At 39.3% G+C, this 20,533-nt stretch overlaps 1 long non-coding RNA gene and 1 pseudogene across 1 annotated transcript; one reads left to right on the top strand and one right to left on the bottom strand.

The window, feature by feature from the left end:
- LOC123750298 (trypsin-3-like) overlaps positions 1 to 17,616 on the top strand; it is a 44,625-nt pseudogene extending 27,009 nt beyond the window's left edge.
- Positions 17,617 to 18,543: 927 nt separating this feature from the next.
- On the bottom strand, positions 18,544 to 20,216 carry LOC138364928 (uncharacterized). The gene is made up of 3 exons (XR_011228625.1): positions 19,224 to 20,216; positions 18,974 to 19,102; positions 18,544 to 18,594 (listed from the first exon to the last, which is right to left on the bottom strand). It is a non-coding gene; the product is annotated as an uncharacterized lncRNA (long non-coding RNA).
- Between the last annotated feature and the right edge of the window lie 317 nt (positions 20,217 to 20,533).

Raw genomic sequence — 20,533 nt, 5'->3', positions numbered from 1 at the left:
AGAATCGCTGTTTACCAACGTACCTGTGGACGAGACAATCGGAATGATAGCCGACAGAGTGTATCGTGATCCAGCCTGTACTCCTCTTGACATGCCAGAAAGTATTCTGAGGAAACTACTCCAAGCTTGTACTAAAGAGGCACCCTTCTTGAGCCCGGATGGGCATATGTATAAGCAAGTAGATGGGGTCGCTATGGGTTCTCCCCTAGGTGTCCTGTTTGCAAACTTCTACATGGGTACCATCGAGCAAAAAGTCTTAGTCGACATGAACTTGAAACCGGCCATATACTGCAGGTATGTTGACGACATTTTTACACAGGTACCTGATGTCAGACATCTGCAGGAGCTGAAGGAGGCATTTGAGCAGAGTTCCGTGCTGCGTTTCACTTACGAGACGGAAAGGATGGGAAGCTGCCTTTTCTAGATGTAACAGTCATGGAAAAGGGCGGAGGTTTCCACACTGCAGTCTACACAAAGGAAACAAACATAGGAATGTGCCTAAATGCCAACAGCGACTGCCCTGACAGGTACAAGAGGAGTGTTGTTAACGCATACGTCGACCGTGCTCTCAGCCACAGCTCAGAATGGAAGCAAGTCGACGAAGAACTCTGTAGGGTAAGGCAGGTTCTAGTCAATAACGGCTTCTCCAATGGTTTCATCGAAGACATCATAAGAAGGAAAGTGAAAAGCCATGCAACCTCCGAAGAGACAACTAACACAACACCTATACCCCCTATTAGACTATTTTACAGGAACTTCTTTTCCACAGCTCATAAAACAGAGGAAAGGGTCCTGAAAGATATTGTTAATAGAAACGTTATCCCTACAGACAAAAATCAGAGGATACAACTGACGATTTACTATAAAACCAGAAAAACGGCCAGCCTACTCATGAGAAACTCTCCAGACACGAAACAGAACGCTTTAAAAGAGACTAACGTCGTCTATGCCTTCAAATGCCCACTTGGGGACTGTAAGCTCCAAAAAACCCAGTATATAGGCAAGACAACAACATCTCTTTCTAGGCGTTTAACGATGCATAAACAACAGGGCTCCATTAAGGAACATATAATCTCTTCCCATAACCAAACCATCGCCAGAGAAATCCTAGTAAACAACACAGAAATCATCGATAGATACAGCGATAGCAGGCGGCTTGACGTTTGCGAGGCACTACACATCAAGAAGTCAACACCAGCAATCAACAGCCAATTATTGCACAACTATATTCTACCCACCTCAAGACTCCGCTCCAATATAGAAGCATCAAGAAATATGGACCAATAGGCTTTCTACAAACACTTCTATTCAATATCCATTGTTTCGTGTTCTGTCTTGTGTTGATACTTTTAATACCCTATTAATATCCTCTAATGCCACATCATCCTTCCCACCTCACTCAAATGTAATGCCACATCACCCTTCCCACCTCACTCAAATGTAGATATAAAATCAGGGAAACGCAAGTTCTAATCAGTTGTGTATTTGTGAAGTCTTTGAAAATGTAATAAGTTTTACGAAACGCGCCCGTGTCGCGTCAGACTAGAAATAAAAATGAATTTTGGAGAAGTGATTTTTGATTTACCTCCAACAGTGAAGCATAATGTACGAAAGATTGAGAAAATTCGTGTTAGAATTATTAATCTTACTTTTTCGGTCATATTTAATAAAATATGTCTACAGGAAAGACTGCTACCAAAATATACTAATATATATATATATATATATATATATATATATATATATATATGTCGTACGTAGTAGCCAGAACGCACTTGTCAGCCTACTATGCAAGGCCCGATTTGCCTAATAAGCCAAGTTTTCATGAATTAATTGTTTTTCGACTACCTAACCTACCTAACCTAACCTAACCTAACTTTTTCGGCTACCTAACCTACCTAACCTAACCTAACCTAACTTTTTCGGCTACCTAACCTAACCTAACCTATAAAGATAGGTTAGGTTAGGTTAGGTAGGGTTGGTTAGGTTCGGTCATATATCTACGTTAATTTTAACTCCAATGAAAAAAAATTTACCTCATACATTATGAAATGGGGAGCTTTATCATTTCATAAGAAAAGAAATTGAGAAAATATATTAATTTAGGAAAACTTGGCTTATTAGGCAAATCGGGCCTTGCATAGTAGGCTGAGAAGTGCGTTCTGGCTACTAGGTACGACATATATATATATATATATATTATATATATATATATATAATATATATATATATATTATATATATATATATATATATATATATATATATATATGTCATACCTAGAAGCCAGAACGCACTTCTCTGCCTACTATGCAAGGCCCGATTTGCCTATTAAGCCAAGTTTTCCTGAATTAATATATTTTCTCTAATTTTTTTCTTATGAAAAGATAAAGCTACCCATTTCATTATGTATGAGGTCAATTTTTTTTTTATTGAAGTTAAAATTAACGTAGATATATGACCGAACCTAACCAACCCTACCTAACATAACCTAACCTATCTTCATAGGTTAGGTTAGGTTAGGTAGCCGAAAAAGTTAGGTTAGGTTAGGTTAGGTAGTCGAAGTAACATAAATTCATGAAAACTTGGCTTATTAGGCAAATCGGGCCTTGCATAGTTCGCTGAGAAGTGCGTTCTGGCTACTAGGTACGACATATATATATATATATATATATATATATATATGTCATACCTAGAAGCCAGAACGCACTTCTCTGCCTACTATGCAAGGCCCGATTTGCCTATTAAGCCAAGTTTTCCTGAATTAATATATTTTCTCTAATTTTTTTCTTATGAAAAGACAAAGCTACCCATTTCCTTATGTATAAGGTCAATTTTATTTATTGGAGTTAAAATTAACGTAGATATGTGACCGAACCTAACCAACCCTACCTAACCTAACCTAACCTGTCTCTATAGGTTAGGTTGGGTTAGGTAGCCGAAAAAGTTAGGTTAGGTTAGGTTAGGTAGGTTAGGTAGTCGAAAAATAATTAATTCATGAAAACTTGGCTTATTAGGCAAATCGGGCCTTGCATAGTAGGCTGAGAAGTGCATTCTGGCTACTAGGTACGACATATATATATATATATATATATATATATATATATATATTATATATATATATATATATATATATATACATATATATATATGTATATATATATATATATATATATATATATATATATATATATATATATGTATGTCGTACCTAGTAGCCAGAATGCACTTCTCAGCCTACTATGCAAGGCTCGATTTGCCTAATAAGCCAAGTTTTCCTGAATTAATATATTTTCTCTATTTTTTTTCTCATGGAATGATAAAGCTACCCATTTCGTTATGTATGAGGTCAATTTTTTTTTATTGGAGTTAAAATTAACGTAGATATATATATCCGAACCTAACGAACCCTACCTAACCTAACCTAACCTATCTTTATAGGTTAGGTTAGGTTAGGTAGCTGAAAAAGTTAGGTTAGGTTAGGTTAGGTAGGCTAGGTAGTCGAAAAAACATTAATTCATGAAAACCTGGCTTATTAGGCAAATCGGGCCTTGCATAGTAGGCTGAGAAGTGCGTTCTGGCTACTAGGTACGACATATATATATATATATATATAATATATATATATATATATATATATATATATATATATATATATATATATATATATATATATATATATATGTCGTACCTAGTAGCCAGAACGCACTACTAGGCTACTAGGTACGACATATATATATATATATATATATATATATATATATATATATAATATATATATATATATATATATATATATGTCGTACCTAGTAGCCAGAACGCACTTCTCAGCCTACTATGCAAGGCCCGATTTGCCTAATAAGCAAAGTTTTCATGAATTAATTGTTTTTCGACGACCTAACCTACCTAACCTAACCTAACCTAACTTTTTCGGCTACCTAACCTAACCTAACCTATAAGGCTAGGTTAGGTTAGGTTAGGTAGGGTTGGTTAGGTTCGGTCATATATCTACGTTAATTTTAACTACAATAAAAAAAAATTGACCTCATACATAATGAAATGGGTAGCTTTATCTTTTCATAAGAAAAAAATTTGAGAAAATATATTAATTCAGGAAAACGTGGCTTATTAGGCAAATTTGGCCTTGCATAGTAGCCTGACAAGTTCGTTCTGGCTACTAGGTACGACATATATATATATATATATATTATATATATATATATATATATATATATATAATATATATATATATATATATATATGTCGTACCTAGTAGCCAGAACTCACTTCTCAGCCTACTATGCAAGGCCCGATTTGCCTAATAAGCCAAGTTTTCATGAATTAATTGTTTTTCGACTACCTAACCTACCTAACCTAACCTAACCTAACCTTTTCGGCTACCTAACCTAACCTAACCTATAAAGATAGGTTAGGTTAGGTTAGGTAGGGTTGGTTAGGTTGGGTCATATATCTACTTTAATTTTATCTCCAATAAAAAACAATTGACCTCATACATAATGAAATGGGTAGCTTTATCATTTCATAAGAAAAATTAGAGAAAATTTATTAATTCAGGAAAACTTGGCTTATTAGGCAAATTGGGCCTCGCATAGTAGGCTGAGAAGTGAGTTCTGGCTACTAGGTACGACATATATATATATTAATATATATATATATATATATATGTCGTACCTAGTAGCCAGAACTCACTTCTCAGCCTACTATGCAAGGCCCGATTTGCCTAATAAGCCAAGTTTTCATGAATTAATGTTTTTTCGTCTACCTAACCTAACCTAACCTAGCTTTTTTTGGCTACCTAACCTAACCTTACCTATATATATAGGTTAGGTTAGGTTAGGTAGGGTTGGTTAGGTTCGGTCATATATCTACGTTAATTTTAACTCCAATAAAAAAAAATTGACCTCATACATAGTGAAAAGGGTAGCTTTATCATTTCATAAGAAAAAAATTATAGTAAATATATTAATTCAGGAAAACTTGGCTTATTAGGCAAATCGGGCCTTGAATAGTAGGCTGAGAAGTGAGTTCTGGCTACTAGGTACGACATATATATATATATATATTATATATATATATATATATATATGTCGTACCTAGTAGCCAGAACGCACTTGTCAGCCTACTATGCAAGGCCCAATTTGCCTAATAAGCCAAGTTTTCACGAAATAATTGTTTTTCGACTACCTAACCTACCTAACCTAACCTAACCTAACTTTTTTGGCTACCTAACCTAACCTAACCTATAAAGATAGGGTAGGTTAGGTTAGGTAGGGTTCGTTAGGTTTGGTCATATATCTACGTTAATTTTAACTCAAAAAAAAAAAAATTGACCTTATACATAATGAAATGGGTAGCTTTATCATTTCATAAGAAAAAAAATAGAGAAAATATATTAATTCAGGAAAACTTAGCTTATTAGGCAAATCGGGCCTTGCATAGTAGGCTGAGAAATGCGTTCTGGCTACTAGGTACGACATATATATATATATATATAATATATAATATATATATATATATTATATATATATATATATATATATATATATATATATATATATATATATATATATATGTTGTACCTAGTGGCCAGAACGTCGTACTTGGCCGAATATACAAGGCCCGATTTGCCTAATAAGCGAAATTTTCCTGACTTAATATATTTTCTCTAATTTTTTTCTTATAAAATGATAAAGCTACCCATTTCATTATGTATGAGGTAAAAAAAATTTATTGCAGTTACAATTAACGTAGATATATGACCGAACGTAACCAACCCTACATAACCTAACCTAACCTATCTTTATAGGTTAGGTTAGGTTAGGTAGCCGAAAAAGTTAGGTTAGGTAGCCGAAAAAGTTAGGTTAGGTTAGGTTAGGTAGGTTAGGTAGTCGAAAAACAATTAATTCATGAAAACTTGGCTTATTAGGCAAATCGGGCCTTGCATAGTAAGCTGAGAAATGCGTTCTGGCTACTAGGTACGACATATATATATATATATATAATATATATATATATATATATATATATATATTATATATATATATATATATATATATATATATATATATATATTATTATTTTGGTAGCAGTCTTTCCTGTAGACATATATTATTAAATATGACCGAAAAAGTAAGATTAATAATTCTAACACGAATTTTCTCAATCTTTCGTACATTTCTTTTCACTGTTGGAGGTAAATCAAAAATCAATTCTCCAAAATTCATTTTTATTTCTAGTCTGACGCGACACGAGCACGTTTCGTAAAACTTATTACATTTTCAAAGACTTTAGTTCACAAATACACAACTGAATAGAACTTACGCATCTCCGATTTTATATCTACATTTGAGTGAGGTGGAAGGGGTGATGTGGCATTAACACAAGACAGAACAAGATGTGGTATTAATAGGGTATTAATTTCATCAACACAAGACAGAACAAGAAGTGGTATTAATAGGGTATTAATTTCATCAACATGAGACAGAACACGAAACAATGGATATTGAATAGAAGTGTTTGTAGAAAGCCTATTGGTCCATATTTCTTGATTCTTCTATATTGGAGCGGAGTCTTGAGGTGGGTAGAATATAGTTGTTCAATAAATGGCTGTTGATTGCTGGTGTTGACTTCTTGATGTGTAGTGCCTCGCAAACGTCAAGCCGCCTGCTATCGCTGTATCTATCGATGATTTCTGTGTTGTTTACTAGGATTTCTCTGGCGATGGTTTGGTTGTGGGAAGAGATTATATGTTCCTTAATGGAGCCCTGTTGCTTATGCATCGTTAAACACCTAGAAAGAGATGTTGTTGTCTTGCCTATATACTGGGTTTTTTGGAGCTTACAGTCCCCAAGAGGGCATTTGAAGGCATAGACGACGTTAGTCTCTTTTAAAGCGTTCTGTTTTGTGTCTGGAGAGTTTCTCATGAGTAGGCTGGCCGTTTTTCTGGTTTTTCTGGATACAATCGTCAGTTGTATCCTCTGATTTTTGTCTGTAGGGATAACGTTTCTATTAACAATATCTTTCAGGTCCCTTTCCTCCGTTTTATGAGCTGTGGAAAAGAAGTTCCTGTAAAATAGTCTAATAGGGGGTATAGGTGTTGTGTTAGTTGTCTCTTCAGAGGTTGCATGTCTTTTCACTTTCCTTCTTATGATGTCTTCGACGAAACCATTGGAGAAGCCGTTATTGACTAGTTACCCTACAGAGTTCTTCGTCGACTTGCTTCCATTCTGAGCTGTGGCTGAGAGCACGGTCGACATATGCTTTAACAACACTCCTCTTGTACCTGTCTGGGCAGTCGCTGTTGGCATTTAGGCACATTCCTATGTTTGTTTCCTTAGTGTAGACTGCAGTGTGGAAACCTCCGCCCTTTTCCATGACTGTTACATCTAGAAAGGGCAGCTTCCCATCCTTTTCCATCTCGTAAGTGAAACACAGCACGGAACTCTGCTCAAATGCCTCCTTCAGCTCCTGCAGATGTCTGACATCAGGTACCTGTGTAAAAATGTCGTCAACATACCTGCAGTATATGGCTGGTTTCAAGTTCATGTCGACAAAGACTTTTTGCTCGATGGTACCCATGTAGAAGTTTGCAAACAGGACACCTAGGGGAGAACCCATGGCGACCCCATCTACTTGCTTATACATGTGCCCATCCGGGCTCAAGAAGGGTGCCTCTTTAGTACAAGCTTGGAGTAGTTTCCTCAGAATATTTTCTGGTATGTCAAGAGGAGTACAGGCTGGATCACGATACACTCTGTCGGCTATCATTCCGATTGTCTCGTCCACAGGTACGTTGGTAAACAGCGATTCTACGTCCAACGAGGCTCTTATCCCTGTGGCCCGTGTGCCCCGCAGTAAGTCAACAAATTCCTTTGGAGACTTCAGGCTGAAGGCGCAAGGAACATAAGGAGTCAGTAGGCCGTTGAGTCGCTTTGCCAGTCTGTACGTGGGTGTGGGTATCTGGCTAATGATTGGCCGAAGTGGGTTTCCAGGCTTGTGTGTCATGACATTTCCATACGCATATCCAGGTTTATATTCCCCAATGATCTTTGGCAGGTGGAGTCCGGATTTCTTGGCGTTCACAGTTTCGATCAGTTTGTGAACTGATCACTCATGAGAAACTCTCCAGACACAAAACAGAACGCTTTAAAAGAGACTAACGTCGTCTATGCCTTCAAATGCCCTCTTGGGGACTGTAAGCTCCAAAAAACCCAGTATATAGGCAAGACAATAACATCTCTTTCTAGGAGTTTAACGATGCATAAGCAACAGGGCTCCATTAAGGAACATATAATCTCTTCCCACAACCAAACCATCGCCAGAGAAATCCTAGTAAACAACACAGAAATCATCGATAGATACAGCGATAGCAGGCGGCTTGACGTTTGCGAGGCACTACACATCAAGAAGTCAACACCAGCAATCAACAGCCAATTATTGCACAACTATATTCTACCCACCTCAAGACTCCGCTCCAATATAGAAGCATCAAGAAATATGGACCAGTAGGCTTTCTACAAACACTTATATTCAATATCCATTGTTTCGTGTTCTGTCTTGTGTTGATGAAATTAATACCCTATTAATACCACTTCTTGTTCTGTCTTGTGTTGATGAAATTAATACCCTTTTAATACCACATCTTGTTCTGTCTTGTGTTAATGCCACATCACCCCTTCTACCTCACTCAAATGTAGATATAAAATCGAAGATGCGTAAGTTCTATTCAGTTGTGTATTTGTGACCTAAAATCTTTGAAAATGTAATAAGTTTTACGAAACGCGCTCGTGTCGCGTCAGACTAGAAATAAAAATGAATTTTGGAGAATTGATTTTTGATTTACCTCCAACAGTGAAAAGAAATGTACGAAAGATTGAGAAAATTTGTGTTAGAATTATTAATCTTACTTTTTCGGTCATATTTAATATTATATGTCTACAGGAAAGACTGCTACCAAAATATACTAATATTAAAGCGCACGACCCAGCAGCAAGGAATCAAGCCTTCACGATAAAATATCGCCAGGATCTGATTCGTGATCAGATATACAAGGCAGAGAATGAAATCAAAGACAACAAAACGCAACTACTTCATGCTACAAACGAGTGGAGAAATAGCAACATCGACGAAAGTATCCGTACCCGCATTGAACAACACCTCGACATCCCTCACAGACCAACATCACCTCAGCACAGAAACAAGGATTATCAAGAAACTAACAACATTATATGGAGGACCTATGGCAATTCCACGACCATGAGATGGCTTCCTGAACCTTGCAGGAATTAACCTCACTGAGGACCAAGTCACTCTCCTAAATCTGGGCATAAACTGTCATGTTATGTCCAGACCGAGTGAGATGGCCCGGAAAGTAGAGTTGGAAATTCTGTTGGACGACATATTCGACCTCGAGACACAAAAGAAGGTCACTACCAAAGATACCTTACAAGCAGAACTTATTGCAGAAGGAGGAAAGAATCGAGGCAATTACAGAAGCACCATACTGTCCCCCGAGCTTAAAGCGGCAGCTAAAAGCCTTCGTGAGAACAAGGAGATAGTTGTCAGGAGAGGTGACAAGTCGCCAATATATGTCATTCTTAAAAAAGACGAATATCTGGCGAAAATGAACATCATACTCTCTGACCAAACTAAGTTCCAAAGGGTAACGAAGGACACTACAGCCGAATTAAAAGCAAAGGTCAACAAACTGATCGAAACTGTGAACGCCAAGAAATCCGGACTCCACCTGCCAAAGATCATTGGGGAATATAAACCTGGATATGCGTATGGAAATGTCAAGACACACAAGCCTGGAAACCCACTTCGGCCAATCATTAGCCAGATACCCACACCCACGTACAGACTGGCAAAGCGACTCAACGGCCTACTGACTCCTTATGTTCCTTGCGCCTTCAGCCTGAAGTCTCCAAAGGAATTTGTTGACTTACTGCGGGGCACACGGGCCACAGGGATAAGAGCCTCGTTGGACGTAGAATCGCTGTTTACCAACGTACCTGTGGACGAGACAATCGGAATGATAGCCGACAGAGTGTATCGTGATCCAGCCTGTACTCCTCTTGACATACCAGAAAATATTCTGAGGAAACTACTCCAAGCTTGTACTAAAGAGGCACCCTTCTTGAGCCCGGATGGGCACATGTATAAGCAAGTAGATGGGGTCGCCATGGGTTCTCCCCTAGGTGTCCTGTTTGCAAACTTCTACATGGGTACCATCGAGCAAAAAGTCTTAGTCGACATGAACTTGAAACCGGCCATATACTGCAGGTATGTTGACGACATTTTTACACAGGTACCTGATGTCAGACATCTGCAGGAGCTGAAGGAGGCATTTGAGCAGAGTTCCGTGCTGCGTTTCACTTACGAGATGGAAAAGGATGGGAAGCTGCCCTTTCTAGATGTAACAGTCATGGAAAAGGGCGGAGGTTTCCACACTGCAGTCTACACTAAGGAAACAAACATAGGAATGTGCCTAAATGCCAACAGTGACTGCCCAGACAGGTACAAGAGGAGTGTTGTTAACGAATATGTCGACCGTGCTCTCAGCCACAGCTCAGAATGGAAGCAAGTCGACGAAGAACTCTGTAGGGTAAGGCAGGTCCTAGTCAATAACGGCTTCTCCAATGGTTTCGTCGAAGACATTATAAGAAGGAAAGTGAATAGCCATGCAACCTCTGAAGAGACAACTAACACAACACCTATACCCCCTATTAGACTATTTTACAGGAACTTCTTTTCCACAGCTCATAAAACGGAGGAAAGGGTCCTGAAAGATATTGTTAATAGAAACATTATCCCTACAGACAAAAATCAGAGGATACAACTGACGATTTACTATAAAACCAGAAAAAACGGCCAGCCTACTCATGAGAAACTCTCCAGACACAAAACAGAACGCTTTAAAAGAGACTAACGTCGTCTATGCCTTCAAATGCCCTCTTGGGGACTGTAAGCTCCAAAAAACCCAGTATATAGGCAAGACAACAACATCTCTTTCTAGGCGTTTAACGATGCATAAGCAACAGGGCTCCATTAAAGAACATATAATCTCTTCCCACAACCAAACCATCGCCAGAGAAATCCTAGTAAACAACACAGAAATCATCGATAGATACAGCGATAGCAGGCGGCTTGACGTTTGCGAGGCACTACACATCAAGAAGTCAACACCAGCAATTAACAGCCAATTATTGCACACCTATATTCTACCCACCTCAAGACTCCGCTCCAATATAGAAGCATCAAGAAATATGGACCAATAGGCTTTCTACAAACACTTCTATTCAATATCCATTGTTTCGTGTTCTGTCTTGTGTTGATGAAATTAATACCCTATTAATACTCTTGTTCTGTCTTGTGTTGATGAAATTAATACCCTATTAATGCCACATCTTGTTCTGTCTTGTGTTAATGCCACATCACCCCTTCCACCTCACTCAAATGTAGATATAAAATCGGAGATGTGTAAGTTCTATTCAGTTGTGTATTTGTGAACTAAAGTCTTTGAAAATGTAATAAGTTTTACGAAACGCGCTCGTGTCGTGTCAGACTAGAAATAAAAATGAATTTTGGAGAATTGATTTTTGATTTACCTCCAACAGTGAAAAGAAATGTACGAAAGATTGAGAAAATTCGTGTTAGAATTATTAATCTTACTTTTTCGGTCATATTTAATAATATATATATTTATATTATATATATATATATATGTATATATATATATATATATATATATATATATATATATATATATATATATATATATATATATATATATATATATATATATATATGTGTGTATATCACGAAAATAAACACGTGATTATAAATAAACATTAGAAATAAACTTGTGATTAGAAATAAACATATATATATATATACTTTTTGCTCGATGGTACCCATGTAGAAGTTCGCAAACAGGACACCTAGGGGAGAACCCATGGCGACCCCATCTACTTGCTTATACATGTGCCCATCCGGCCTCAAGAAGGGTGCCTCTTTAGTACAAGCTTGGAGTAGTTTCCTTAGGATATTTTCTGGTATGCCATCGAGCAAAAAGTCTTAGTCGACATGAACTTGAAACCGGCCATATACTGCAGGTATGTTGACGACATTTTTACACAGGTACCTGATGTCAGACATCTGCAGGAGCTGAAAAAGGCATTTGAGCGGAGTTCCGTGCTGCGTTTCACTTACGAGATGGAAAAGGATGGGAAGCTGCCCTTTCTAGATGTAACAGTCATGGAAAAGAGCGGAGGTTTCCACACTGCAGTCTACACTAAGGAAACGAACATAGGAATGTGCCTAAATGCCAAAAGTGACTGCCCAGATAGGTACAAGAGGAGTGTTGTTAACGCATATATCGACCGTGCTCTCAGCCACAGCTCAGAATGGAAGCAAGTCGACAAAGAACTATGTAGGGTAAGGCAGGTCCTAGTCAACAACGGCTTCTCCAATGGTTTCGTCGAAGACATCATAAGAAGGAAAGTGAAACGCCATGCAACCTCTGAAGAGACAACCAACACAACACCTATATTCCCTATTAGACTATTTTACAGGAACTTCTTTTCCACAGCTCATAAAACGGAGGAAAGGGTCCTGAAAGATATTGTTAATAGAAACGTTATCCCTACAGACAAAAATCAGAGGATACAACTGACGATTTACTATAAAACCAGAAAAACGGCCAGCCTACTCATGAGAAACTCTCCAGACACAAAACAGAACGCTTTAAAAGAGACCAACGTCGTCTATGCCTTCAAATGTCCTCTTGGGGACTGTAAGCTCCAAAAAACCCAGTATATAGGCAAGACAACAACATCTCTTTCTAGGCGTTTAACGATGCATATGCAACAGGGCTCCATTAAGGAACATATAATCTCTTCCCACAACCAAACCATCGCCAGAGAAATCCTAGTAAACAACACAGAAATCATCGATAGATACAGCGATAGCAGGCGGCTTGACGTTTGCGAGGCACTACACATCAAGAAGTCAACACCAGCAATCAACAGCCAATTAATGCACAACTATATTCTACCCACCTTAAGACTCCGCTCCAATATAGAAGCATCAAGAAATATGGACCAATAGGCTTTCTACAATCACTTCTATTCAATACCCTTTGTTTCGTGTTCTGTCTTGTGTTGATGAAATTAATACCTTATTAAATACCACCTCACCCCATCCACCTCACTCAAATGTAGATATAAACAAATCGGAGATGTGTAAGTTCTATTCAGTTGTGTATGTGTTAACTAAAGTCTTTGAAAATGTAATAAGTTTTACGAAACGCGCTCAAGTGTCGCGTCAGACTAGAAATAAAAATGAATTTTGGAGAATTGATTTTTGAATTACCACCAACAGTGAAAAGAAATGTACGAAAGATTGAGAAAATTCGTGTTAGAATTATTAATCTTACTTTTTCGGTCATATTTAATAATATATGTCTACAGGAAAGACTGCTACCAAAATATACTAATATTTATATATAAATATATATATATATATATATATATATATATATATATATATATTATATATATATATATATATATATATATATATATATATATATATATATATATATATATATATATATATATAATTACAATTCATAATGCATATAATAATTTCAAATCCTTATAAACGAGCATTCTTAAGATATTACTTGACAAATGCTGTAGAAGGCGTTTATTCAACGGTGACACATATTAATGTGTTGGGTGTGTATGTGTGTGTTGAGGGCTGCGAGGACGGTAGTAACTGTACTGTTGTGTGCGTCGCAGGTCCCCATCATCGCCAGCAAGGTGTACGAGGCGGTGTACGAGGACTACTTCCTCACTTCCAATATGTTCTGCGCCGGTTACCGCAAGGGCCGCGTCGACTCGTGTGCCGGGGACTCCGGAGGACCGCTTCTGTGTCACCGCTACGGCAGATGGTGAGCCAACCCACTCAAGCTCCAAACGTACATTACCATTAAATTATTAAGTTTACAAGTGCACTGACATGGGCACACACTCTCAGACTCATTAGACATTAACTCTCAGACTCATTAGAGACATTAACTCTCAGACTCACTAGAGACATTAACTCTCAGACTCACTAGAGACATTAACTCTCAGACTCACTAGAGACATTAACTCTCAGACTCATTAGAGACATATTACCTCTCAGCCTCACTAGAGACATTAACTCTCAGACTCATTAGAGACATTAACTCTCAGACTCATTAGAGACATTAACTCTCAGACTCATTAGAGACATTAACTCTCAGCCTTATTAGAGACATATTAACTCTCAGCCTCACTAGAGACATTAACTCTCAGACTCATTAGAGACATTAACTCTCAGCCTCACTAGAGACATTAACTCTCAGCCTCATTAGAGACATATTAACTCTCAGACTCATTAGAGACATACTAACTCTTAGCCTCACTAGAGACATATTAACTCTCAGACAACTGGAACACGACAAGTGTTACCGACAAACAATAACTGGGACAGGCAGCAGGAGACTAATAACGGAGGCAAAGTCCATAGAGCTTCAGGACAGGAGTGCAAATGATTGGTATACTCCATCGTCCTTTAGTGCTAAACAGCTTTTCAAATCATCCTTCATAGAAACATTTCTAACGAGAGGAAGAAGCAGGTTCAGATAACAGGAGGCAGGTACCTGATTGGCTGAGGGAGTACCTGATGGATAGGAGTCAGTGAAGAGCATGCCTGTTGTATGTTCCTTTGGAGTAATGAAAATAGGTGTACCTCTGTTCATCTCTCCAAAAGTGACAAACAAGTGTGCAATGTTTTCCGTTTCTCTGGGTGACATAGGCAAATATACTAGTGTCGTTCATCTTTCTTGGGTGACAAAACTGCGTTAATTTTTCCTGTTGACTAGGGTGACAAACGGGTATGTCAGCGTTATCTAACCCACTAGGGTGACAAACGGGTATGCCAGCGTTGTCTAACCCACTAGGGTGACAAACGGGTATGTCAGCGTTGTTTAACCCACTAGAGTGACAGAGATAACAGTAATCGTCCAATGTGACTAATTTCTCTCCTTCCTTCAGGTACATCTATGGCATCACGTGGGTCGGGGAGGGTTGCGGTAAGCGGGGTAAGTTTGGCATCTACGCCAGAGTGTCCAACTACCGCCACTGGGTACAGAGCGTCACCTCCACTCCCTACCCCTGAACAATGCTCCCTACATTCACTGATGCCCTGAACTTCGAGCGCTGCTCTCGTCCTCGAACGACGTGCTGGATCTTGAAGGTTTTCTTGCCCATCATCCGTCAAGATAACCCTGATCCTTGACTGCTCGTCGTCTGAATACTGCCCAAGACTCTAAAACAAACTCTGGCACTTGAGCACAATGTGTTACCCTCTAAACATTATCGCTAGTCATTATATTTAATACCCCTGACTCTTAAATACTGGATCTAACATTTAAAAATGACCCCTTACCACTGAATTGTGCCACTTGTCCTTAAATACTGCCACTGACCCTGGAACGATGGGTGGGGCTGGATGAAGGGGCTGGAGCAGGCACGACAGTAATCAACAGGGAGGTCCACCATGAGAGCTGGAGGCCAGGACCGGGTCGTCCTCGCTGTGGCAAACAAGTCACAATAACAGAGGGAAACATCAGGCTTCAAGAACCACCAGTCAGCAAAGGGTGACAACACTCACTGTACTCATCTGTCGTGGATCTTGACTCATTCTAATGAGTATTATGTGAGACTTGTCTGTCAGTCAGTCAGAGACAAATGCTATGATGGCCTTGTGCTAAGCGAAGATGAACTAAGGTTGTGAGTTGAGCTACCTCATCCCTTTGTGTGTATTTTACCTCAATAAACTTATTTCAAGGTTGTGAGTTTCACAGAAGAAGGCGTGATCAAGTCTTCACGCCTGACGGACGTACACAAACTCCTCAGACAAATAGAGTGAGACAGATCACCTATGACGAGCGCAGAGGAGCGTCGCAGGTACCATCACCATCAGTGATGGGAGCCAGTGGAAAAGGGAGAGACCACCGTCCCATGGAATAGTCACCATCACTTCCCACGCTCCTCAACGAGGCGTCGAAGCCATACTTGTGTTTGCTGGGGCACATGCCGTCGTGTGGTGGCGTGTAGTGCTTGCTGGAACAGTACAAAGTGTCCCCCAGCTACTGGAGAGAGTGAGTGGGGACGTGGTGTCCCCCCCACAGTTACTGGAGTGAGAGGGCTGGCACAGGTGCGACACTGTGCTAGAGAGGGCAAAGTGTACCTGGACAGGTGTAGTTAGTGGTGAGGTAACTTGAGCATCTTCCTCCTGTGAGAGTAGCAGCATCCACCTTCTCCGTGGAGTTAACCTCAGCTTTTGACAGCTCTTCAGTGGTGATATGTTAAGCATTATATTTTATACGTGATTAATAAATCCAGAGACTGAAATGCGGTACAGCAATATTTGATTAAATATTAGAAATATTGTGTTTAAGCTTTTGTGAATCAAATCAGCGGAGACTTTGACGCTTGCGGCAGCGTTACGCTTGTGTAACCTGTAGTGACATTCCTGTGAGGGGGAGGGGGGCAGGTCAGTGCCCGACACGTCTTCCCTGTTGGGAGCTTATGGTGCTTGTCTGTTGCCTGTTGATACCTGTTGAGACTGTCAGTGTGTGTCTCACTCCCCCGTTGATACCTGTTGAGACTGTCAATGTGTGTCTCACTCCCCCGTTGATACCTGTTGAGACTGTCAGTGTGTGTCTCACTCCCCCGTTGATACCTGTTGAGACTGTCAGTGTGTGTCTCACTCCCCCGTTGATACCTGTTGAGACTGTGTGTCTCACTCTTCCTATTATATATATATTCCTGTATATATATATCTTTCTCATCTTCTGGTTAGCTTTCTCATCTTAAGTTTTTGTCTCATTCTCCATCTTTTACATCAATATATATGAAACATTTGCTTCTACAATTCAGAAAGATCTTCTACCTTTGAGAAATATATGCTTCTTCCACTGAGAAAGACCACTTGCTACCACTGAGAAAGACCACTTGCTACCACTGAGAAAGACCACTTGCTACCACTGAGAAAGACCACTTGCTACCACTGAGAAAGACCACTTGCTACCACTGAGAAAGACCACTTGCTACCACTGAGAAAGACCACTTGCTACCACTGAGAAAGACCACTTGCTACCACTGAGAAAGACCACTTACTACCACTGAGAACTGCTGACGTTTGGCGTGATTTTGTGACCTGATTAGATTATATAGGAAAAGTGATATATTAGTTAGGTAAGCATGTATGATATCTTCGAGCCATGATGTACTCTGCCATAATGAGATACCTACATGTATGATATCTTCAAGCCATGATGTATTCTGCCATAACGTGATACCTACATGTATGATATCTTCAAGCCATGATGTACTCTGCCATAATGTGATACCTACATGTATGATATCTTCAAGCCATGATGTACTCTGCCATAATGTGATAACTGTAGACTCCTCACGCAGCGTCGTGCTCAAATACTCTATTTATTCTTAGCCCCAGTATTTGTACTTTTGTAATAATAAAAGGTCTGTAAAATGCTTGCTATCTTTTTTTAATCTCCAAACTTAATTTTGGTGTGTTGCATTAGCGATTGTTTTTGTTATATTTGTTCATACAAATATTGAACTGTCAAGAGACTACATCGACTCAGGATCCCGTACATCGACCCAACACTTGTGTGTCCACTGTCACCATGTTATCAGAGCCACATTTATACAGAAATCACTGGAATTTTGTTCTTCCTGGTCGATATGCCAAGATAAGTCGGGAGATATGCGCAAGAATATTTTAACAAATAGAACACCTCCAATATGAGAGAATCGAAACCTGGACCAGCCATGTAGCTGGCCTGTGTGCAAACCGATAGACCAACCTCAGATCACTAAAAAGGACTGGGAATTGGGCGGCTTTTCCACGAAACCCTAGTGCCCAATGACCAGAGGAATGTTACAGATCAGACACATTTTCTGTCAATCATATTTACTAGGGGAAAAATAGTGCCTATATATAACTTCCTCACAACAGTGAGGAAGTAACTCCAAGCTTGTACTAAAGAAGCACCCTTCTTGAGTCCCGATGGGCACATGTATAAACAAGTAGATGGGGCTCCATGGGTTTTCCCCTAGGTGTTCTGTTTGCGAACATCTACATGGGTACCATCGAGCAGAGGGTCTTAGTTGACATGGACTTGAAACCCGCCATATACTGCAGGTACGTTGACGACATATTTCTGCAGGTACCTGATGTCAGACGTTTGCAGCAGCCGAAGGAGGCATTCCAGCAAAATTCGGTGTTAAGTTTCACTCACGAGAGGGAGAGTGATGGGAAGCTGCCCTTTCTAGATGTAACAGTCGTGGAAAGGAATGGTGGCTTCCACACAGCAGTCTACACTAAGGAAGCGAACATAGGAATGTCCCTTATAGGTAGGTTTCATAAAAGTTGTTCTAGTGCAATGAAAATTTATTGACGTGTTACATGTAAAAAGGGCTGCAAGTGGTCCAAGTTTCAGCATCGCAGCCTAAATAGAGAGGGAGAAAAAAAAAAACTTTTTTTAACCATTTTTTACCATGTTTTAAAGTTGATATAACAAATACAAATATCAACTGAAATTATTTCTATGATACTCAGCTATCACAATACTATATAATAAAGGTTGTCTAGTGGCATTACTATCCCAAACTTATTTAGTGCAATAATACAAATTTTCAAAGTTTACCCCAAAAATTATGCAACAAAATGATGTTTATAAATATATATAAAATCAATAAATGATCTTAGGGGGAAATATATAACCCGGGTTTTTAGAGGCTCAGACTCCACATATAATGTGCAAGTTCCATGTAAATTGAATAATAAATAAAAAAAGTTATTCAACCATATAGTTGCAAATTAGTTACCTGTAAAAATTCAAGGTCAAAGTTCAGCCACCTGTGGCTGAGGTTGATGAACGACCAATTTCAATCAAAATTACCACCCTTGTAGATTGGCATTCCTTCAGTAAGGTGTGTAAGTTCCATGAAGATCGCCTGATAAAAAAAAAAAAAAAATTATTAAAAAAAAAAAAAATAAAAAAAAAAAAGACAGTAGCTTTATATTTACAATTATTTTTGATGTAGTATCAAGATATAAAAAATAATACATACTAACCTAATATAATTGGTCTGAAATATGCAACATCTTGCAACATCAAGAGGGAGAACGCCTTGAGTTGCAGGTCTAAGATCTTGAGTGGCAGGTGCCGCAGGTGGTGTGGCAGGTGCCTCAGGTGGTGTGGCAGGTGCAGCAGGAGGTGTGGCAGGTGCCACAGAGGTGTGGCAGGTGCCACAGTAGGTGTGGGTGCCTGGGAGTGTGAGGGAGTGAGGCGAGGTAGTGTGTTGTGGGGCGGGAGGCTGCCCTCTCTCTTCACTCAAGAGAACTCTTGTTTTGCCTCAGTGTGGCTTTACGTTCCTTCTTTACTTGGCTAACGCGTAGAGCTCTTGCCTTTAGAGCTTTCTTCTTGTCCGATACTATATCCATTGTGCAGTATATGCAACAAAATACGATCTGTGAGAGCGTGTCAGGCGTACAACCGCCTGTACAGACACAGAGGGGGTGACTGAGCCAGTAATCGGCTTATCGTCCCTCCCTCGCACACAAGACTGTTGCCAATGAGTGTGTTTATAATTTGTATATGCATAACAAGATATTTTCCACTCTATTGCGAAATACTAGACGCTTACAACGTATGACGCATCACCCTACGGCGCACCCGAGCCGCGAGGACCAGATTTCGGACAATTGCGGCTGGAAAATTTACTCTAATTACGTTATTTATTATCGTAACATTAAACGGTTTGCACCACGGTGTTGCGAGAACGTTGTAGTATTTTTAAAAAATTTTCGTGTTTGGCCGAATTTTTTCGGCCAAACAATGATAATGTCCCCTTGCCAATAATGACTGCCCAGACAGGTACAACAGGAGTGTTGTGCTTACGTCGACAGAGCTCTCACTCACAGCTCTGGTTGGAAGCAGGTTGACAAAGAACTCTACAGAGTAAGACAAGTCCTAGTCAACAATGGCTTCTTTAACGGTTATGTTGAAGACGTTAATAAAAGAAAGGTGAAACGCCATGCAACCTCTGAAGAGTCAACTAACACAACATTTGTACCTCCTATTAGACTGTTTTACAGGAACTCCTTTTCGACAGCTCGTAAAACGGAGAAAAGTATCCTGAAAGATATTATTAATAGGAACGTTATTCCCACAGACTCAAATCACAAGATACAATTAACAATTTACTACAAAAACAAGAAAATAGCCAACCTGCCCATGAAAAACTCCCCAGACACCAAACAGAACACCTTGAAAGAAACCAACGTCGTCTATGCCTTCACGTGCTCACTTGGGGACTATCAGCCCTAAGATATCAGTATATAGGCAAGACAACAACGTCTTTTTCTAGGCGATTAACAATGCA

The sequence above is a fragment of the Procambarus clarkii genome, chromosome 15 (genome assembly GCF_040958095.1).
Source record: "Procambarus clarkii isolate CNS0578487 chromosome 15, FALCON_Pclarkii_2.0, whole genome shotgun sequence".
NCBI classification, from domain to species: domain Eukaryota; kingdom Metazoa; phylum Arthropoda; class Malacostraca; order Decapoda; family Cambaridae; genus Procambarus; species Procambarus clarkii.
This window is presented reverse-complemented; position numbering and strand designations above follow the sequence as displayed.